Source organism: Theropithecus gelada, chromosome 20 (genome assembly GCF_003255815.1).
Source record: "Theropithecus gelada isolate Dixy chromosome 20, Tgel_1.0, whole genome shotgun sequence".
NCBI lineage: Eukaryota > Metazoa > Chordata > Mammalia > Primates > Cercopithecidae > Theropithecus > Theropithecus gelada.
Window position 1 is genome coordinate 3,923,284 of NC_037688.1, and position 7,604 is coordinate 3,930,887.

Consider the following 7,604-nt stretch of genomic DNA (forward strand, 5'->3'; position numbering starts at 1 on the left):
TGTGTATTGGTGACACTGTCCTGTTTCTTCATACATCTTATACATTTTAATGTTATGTGCTAGAAACTGTAAATGACAGTTGTAGAGATTTTGGATTCCATTGTGTTTTTTTTTGAAGAGTACTGTTATATTTCTAGGATGAATTAACTCCAATCTCCATATCCCCTACATAGACAAAGGTAAAATTGTCATTCAGTTCTTACCTATATCATGTCATATGTATTGTATGTATGTATGTTTGTATATTACTACATGTAATATTTTATCAAGAATTTATTATTCTTTTGTGAGTGTGTTAGTTCCACAAGTTATTCCACCCTTGCTTGAAGACGGAAACTGAATGTTGTTTGCTTTTGGAAGTTTTAATAAATGGGATTAGATAGTATGCATATTTTCAGTCTGCTTGAGTTTATGCAACATTATATTTGTGATGTTTATCCATCTCATTCCATGTGCATATAATTTGTTCATTATTCAGCAATAATACATTTGGTAATATGATATAAAAATAAAAAATGTCTGAAGTTACAGTTATTCTTTAACTTCGGTTTTGTTGATGAGGACTGAGACCAGGCAATGCACCTGGGCAAGGTTACTGAAGAAAATGAGCTCACTCATTACCAAGTTTAGGACCCATCTGCTGCTGCTTTACTTTTCCATGAATTAGGTAATTTCAGTTTTCGCTTTAATGACTCACATTTCTACCAATCCCAGAGCCTACTGTCTGTCTTCTACAGATGACATGACAATAATTAGTACGGAGGGAAATGAAATGGCAGCATTTATTCTTTATACCCATGTCTCAGGGTCAAAAATTCATATACACAGAATGACTCCAAGACAAACCTTGGTATCTGTTTCTTAGCTTCATTTCTGATGAATACTCAAGACTCAGGTGGAAAGTTGGAGAAGGCAGAAATTTATGAATGAGATCTGTGATTTTCTCATGATTTTGCTCTCATATCTCACTGAATTATAACTAATTGGTAGGTGTTCCTACATAAAATATTAACATATAAACGTATAGATTTGTGTAAGAAAATGTGTAATTTTGTAATGTTACACTTTAATTACAGGTTTGACTTCTTCTCATTTTACAGCAAATTTTGCATTTATGAACATTTTTATCTTGACACTAAAATATGAGCTCATTTATAATGATTTAATCCTATTTTTATTTTTTTAAGTTTGAAGATACGTTAATATATCTCTAATACTTAAGAGCTGTTTGAATAATCATGTGATAAAACAAAATTTTAAAATATTTTACAATAATGGTATTTTAGCAGATGACCATAAGGAATATTATTTTTAATTGTATTAGAGTAATTGCTAATAAATAGGTCAGTTTTTTTTTTTTTTTCTGCCACAAAACTATCTAAAAACATTACCTTCTGCTGGTTCTGCTACAAGTCTGTAGAGTGAATACCTTGTATGCATGGAGGCTGGTGATATTAAGAATGATTTCAAATATTTTGGGGTTTTTCTTCTGAGACAGTCTTGTTCTGTCACCCAGGCTGGAGTGCAGTGGTGTGATCTCAGCTCACTGGAACCTCCACCTCCCAGGTTCAAGGGATTCCTCTCTCTCAGCCTCCCGAGTAGCTGAGATTACAGGTGCCTGCCACATTGCCCAACTAATTTTTGTATTTTTAGTAAAAACGGGGTTTCACCATGTTGGCCAAGTTAGTCTCAAACTCTTGACCTTGTGATCTGCCCGCCTCAGCCTCCCAAAACGCTGGGATTACAGTCATGAGCCACCACACTTGGTCCGAATATTTTCTTAAATTCAGCTTAATATTTTGTGTGTTATGGTCTAAAACTAATAAAATGTTATATGTATTAGCTTTTATAAGACTGTTTAGTATTGAGAGAAAAATAGTTTGCAAAGTGGAATGACAGCATTTCCTCATTATAAAAATTAACCTTAAAATTGAGTAACTCTTTTTTTTTCGTTTTAGAAGGAATTTCACTCTTGTTGCCCAGGCTGGAGTACAATGGTGCAATCTCGGCTCACCGCAACCTCTGCTTCATGGTTTTGCTTCATGGTTTCAAGCGATTCTTCTGCCTCAGCCTCCCAAGTAGCTGGGATTACAGGCATGCGCCACCACACTGGACTAATTTTGTATTTTTAGTAGAGATGGGTTTTCTCCATATTGGTCAGGCTGGTCTTGAACTCCTGACCTCAGGTGATCTGCCCACCTCGGCCTCCTAAAATGCTGGGATTACAGGTGTGAGCCACCACTCCTGGCCATAACTCTACTTTTTCTCAGAAATTTTCAAATCTTCTGTAGCTCAGTAAGACATGTATTTACAGAAAGTGGCAAGTATATTTTAAATGTTTGAATTCATAAGTTAATGTTTTCTGTATTGAGTAGGATTACTGCCTTCTGGTGTCTATATATTCCTAAAATGGAAGACAGAGATGATGAAATTAGAATACTATTAAAAACAAAAAGGAATACAATAATGATGATAGAAGTTGTCTATTTGTGGCTCATGTGGGCATCAAACCTTAAGAAACTTTATCAGTAGAAGACTCTGTTCCTGAATACAAGACAATTTTAAGTTTTGTCTTAAAATATTTCATGTTAAAAGCTCTGCATTTCATGTAGAGGAGGAAGGCTGTCTGAGATGATGAATCTGAACTGATCTTGCTCAGGGTTCCTGAGCACGAAGGACATGTCCTCCATTCCTTTCCTAATACAATATTTTACACAGATGTGATGCTAAAATACCTTAATGACTTGAGAGAAAAAAAAGTGTTGTATTTTTCTCATATGTTTTTGGGTTTGGTGATCAGAAAAATGTACTTGCACACAGGATGTTAAGGTTTCCAAAAATTTATAGCACAAGATTTGTGATGAAGCCCCTCCAGTGTTTTTCTGTCTGCTGCCTCTGCAGCCACACTTGTGCCCAGGCTTTTCTTACATGAGCTGAGAATAAAATGAATGGAGATCATGAATGCTGTTAGTAAGCATTGTGCTCTCAGCTGCACCTTACTCTTAAATTTCCAGTGAATAGTAGGTGCATTTCACTTTGTCAATGGTATCTGGAACTTGTCATAATAATTATTTTACTATTCGTACATTGTACAAACAATTTTCCTGGAAGTGTTCGAGCTGGGAAAGATTATCCCCTTTCCCGGTGATGCCAGCTGTGTTTCTCAGGTTGCCAACTATTGTCACTGAAAACAAACCCTCCTCCCTCTGAAGAGATCATCTGCAATTCTCACAATCATGTGCTGTTGATGAACGGTCGGATGTTTTATAATGCAGCGCATAGAATATGGTGAAAGTGATGATAAATATGACACTTTGATTACTATAATAAAACAAAACATAGGGTGCTATTTTGTGATGTATATTTATACTTAATTGTATGTCAGGCAGAATGCAAAGAACTATATTAAAATGGGATCACTCATGAAATTATACAACACTATTATAAAAATGAGGAAATGGGTTTTATCAAACTTTATATTGTCCAACATAACATTTTCTAATGCAAAATAGCATTGGATTTGTATTGTGTCTTTCTGTCTTATGTTACAATTTTTATTCAGACATCGGATATTAACCCATAAAGTCTTTGATGAGTCTGTGATGCCTCGTCTATTTAGTGGTGCTGTTTTCTCTAACATTTCTGTGACTGTGCACATGACTTAGGGGTTCTACTACTAAAAACAGACTAAGATGAAGTGAGAATAAGGAAGAGGAACTTGATCTGCATTATCTGTCTCTAAGAGTGCTCAGGACCTTCACCCCAAGTCCAAGGACAACCTCACTGCTCCTAGCAATCTGAGGGGTAAATTCAGATTTGTACACATTTATGGTTTTAGATAGGACCCAATTCTTGTTTACATTCAAATAACCATATGACTTCTGTAAAATTTTCTTCTGTTCCATTTCTCCCAAGTCTATGTAATGTTTTTGGATGCCATGATTATTTTTTGGTGAGGTTGTGAGATTCATAAAATAAATAAACGGGGAAAAAAGCTGAAAATTTAAAAAGACAAGAAAAAACATTTTTAGTATAACTATAAAATACTGAGATTCTTAAATATATGTTAGAACCTTAGTTCTCCCTATTCCAGGCTCAGTACCAATGCCCTGCAGCATCTCACCTGAGAAAGAGGCCGTAGGAAGATCTGGCAGAAACACACCTGTTTTAGTATGTGAAAGTCACTTACAGAGTGAGGGACATACATTAGAAGTGGTGATCTGGATATTCTGTGGCGTAAGAGAAGAAAACATTTAAAATGATCTGCATTAGTTTCTTCTCGCTTTTGTAGCTTTTGATACATGGCCTGTGATATATGCAGGATAATAGTGATTCTGATATATAATTCCACATGTATTAGTAATGTATGCCCACGTTCTGTTTTATTTATATTGGATTAGAAACCTTAAGATGTGGAGATCATTGGGCTTTTAAGTCAATATTCTCCTGGAGCTTCACCTGATTTCAACATTGCACCGTTCTCCAGCTGAGCTGAGGGTGCAGATCAGTCATTTGGCTCTGGTGGTTAAAATGAATGTCCCTTTAGTAGATTAAGCATTTGTAGGAATTAAAAACTTATTTACTTAACTGTGCAATTACTCCTTTTATAAACTCATACATATCAGGTGGTTTTAGAGCAATGTTCTACTTCAACCACGATTTTCTGAGTATTAGCCAGTATCATAATTGCCACGTTTTCTGCATTATCATTTATACTGAGGCACCAGTGTAGCTTTAAATAACCTTGAAAATATGTGAACCCTTTTCCATCTCAGAAGAGGAATGGAGTGTGTGGATGATTTTTTTTTTTTAGCATCACACAGCTGAATTGTTATAAGACCAGTATTGAATTCATTTGATATCTAGAGTAAATAACATGAGAACATAATTTCTTAATTATTTGATGAAATTTTATAAGAGATTATACAAAGATATCTTGATTAAGAATGAATGGGGCCTGGTACAGTGGTGCATGCCTGTAATCCCAGCACTTTGGGAGACCGAGGCGGGTAAATCACTTGTGGTCAGGAGTTCGAAGACCAGCCTGACCAACATGGTGAAACCCCATCTGTACTAAAAATACAAAATCAGCTGGGTGTGGTGGCACGTGTTTGTAATCCCAGCTACTTGGGAGGCTGAGGTGGGAGAATCGCTTGAATCCAGGAGGCAAAGTTTGCAGTTAGCTAAGATCACGCCATTGAACTCCAGCCTGGGCAACAAGAGTGAAACTACATCTCAAAAAGTAAAATAAAATTACAATTTAAAAAAAGACATGAATTGACTCATTATTACTATGAGAAACCTAAGTATTTTTTAAAGCATGGGAGAGTATAATAAACTAAGTCTCAAAAAAAAGGTCATTATGTAAGCATTTTGGTGCAACCTCACGGATGTCATAAAGTTGAACAACATATCATTCATCCTGAAGAAAGTTGACAACAGGACTTCAGCAATTCTCTCTGAAGATGAAAAAAAGAGTTTATATAAGAGGTCTCTGGCATGAAAATTAAGCTGGGGGGGAACTGGGACCACTGTGGGAGGTAGAGTTAGTAAAAACATGTCCGCATTCTAATATCCAGAACCTGTGAATATATTAGGTAATATAACATAAGGGAATTAAGGTGAAGAGGGTATACACATTAATAAGCAGCTGAAATTGTAATAGAGAAATTATCCTGCATTATTAGGGTAGGCCCCACACAATTGCAAGTGTACTTAAATGAGTGAGAAAGAACAATTGTCAGAGTACTATGATTTAACATCCACTTAATGGGTCATTTTTTCCAAGATGTTTTTGGTTATTCTTCCTCTATTAGCATAAAATGTACTTCAGTTCACTTGCAGAAACACACGTGATTTATTTTTACATGCACTCACTATTTGTCATTAACATTGAATAAAAGAAAGTAAAAACTTAAAGTTTTCTAAACGAATGATTCTTAGTACAGGACAATGTGACTATACCTCTAATTGTTCACATGTGAGTCCTTGATGCATTGTATTAACAATTGGGTGTATAAAATCATTTCCAGATCATATTTTTAAGAAATTATATGAGCTACTCAAGATTAATCAAGATAAATGATTGGAATTAAAATCATGCTGGTGATAATTTTTACTATGGAATAAATAACATTGATGCAGGAGTTTTATTTCTTTTTGTTTCAGATATATAAAATGTTTCCTATTTTCAATGAAGATGAACACACTTGCTACCTATAGTATCATTAAAAATGTCTTCTTTTCCCAAGCTGGTATTGGAGTCTCAGCCAATGCCTTCCTCCTTTTCTTCCATGTGTTCACAGTTCTTGTGGATCACAGGCTTAAGCCTACTGACCTGACTACCAGTCACTTGGCCTTTGTGCATATCGTGATGCTGCTCACCATTGTGTTCTTGTGTCTGAAGACATTTTTGAGTCACTGAATTTTCAAACTGACTTCAAGTGTAAGATGCTTTTCCACATGAACAGGGTGATGAGGGACCTTTCCAACGGCACCACCTGCCTCCTGAGCATGCTGCATGCCGTCGCCATCAGCCCTGGCACCTCCTGGTCTGCAAGGATTAAACAGAAGTTCACAGGTTACATCTTTCACTCCTTCTTCTTCCTATGGGTTCTCAGTTTGTCTCTCAGTAGTAACCTGCTCTCCTCCACCGTGACTTCTTCTAATGGGACCAAGACCGATGTGCTAAGTATCAGTAAATACTGCTGACTTTCTTCCATAAGCTACATCATCTGGAGCCTGTTTTTCATGCTGCCACTGCTTACGAATGCCTTCTTTGTCACAATCATGTTGCTCTCAAGTGCATACATGGTGATTCTCTTGTCTAAGCATCAGAGACGATCCCAATACCCAATACCTTCACAGCACCAGCCACTCTCCAGGAGCCTCCCCAGAGAAGAGGGCCACCCAGACCATCCTGCTGCTGGTGAGTTGCTTTGTGGTCATGCACTGGATTGACCTTATCATCGCATCCTCCTCAACCCTGTTATGGGCTTGTGACTCAGTCATCATGGGCATCCAGAGGCCTATGGGTAATTTCTATTCCACTGTTAGCCCTTTCATACTAATTAGTTCTGATAAAAGAATAATCAAAATTTTCCACAATGTGCAAAATACATATCACAGATTTTAATTAAATTATGAAAATAATTACCTGAAAATAGATTTTGACATCAAATTATTCAAGAAACAGATGATTTGATACATAATTTGATGAAGAGGGTCAGCCCCTCCACACCTGTGGGTATTTCTCATCAGGTGGGATGAGAGACTGAGAAAAGAAATAAGATACACAGTATAGAGAAAGAACAGTGGGCCCACGGGACTGGTGCTGGGCACACGGGGGACCCACACCGGTGCCGGCCTCTGAGTTCCCTCAGTATGTATTGATTATTATTTTTACTATCTTAGTGAGGGTAGTGTAGCAGGGCAACAGGTGGGCAGAAGGTCAGTAGAGAAATGTGAGCAAAGGAGTCTGTATCATGAATAAGTTCAAGGAAAGGTACTGTGCCTGGATGTGCACATAGGCTAGATTTATGTTTCTCTTTACCCACACATCTCAGTGTAGCAAAGAGAAACAGAGCAGTATTGCTGCCAGCATA

General features: G+C 36.8%; 1 pseudogene; it reads left to right on the forward strand.

The window, feature by feature from the left end:
- The first annotated feature begins 6,373 nt into the window (after positions 1 to 6,373).
- LOC112614678 lies at positions 6,374 to 7,204 on the forward strand (annotated as a pseudogene).
- The last annotated feature ends 400 nt before the right edge of the window (positions 7,205 to 7,604 follow it).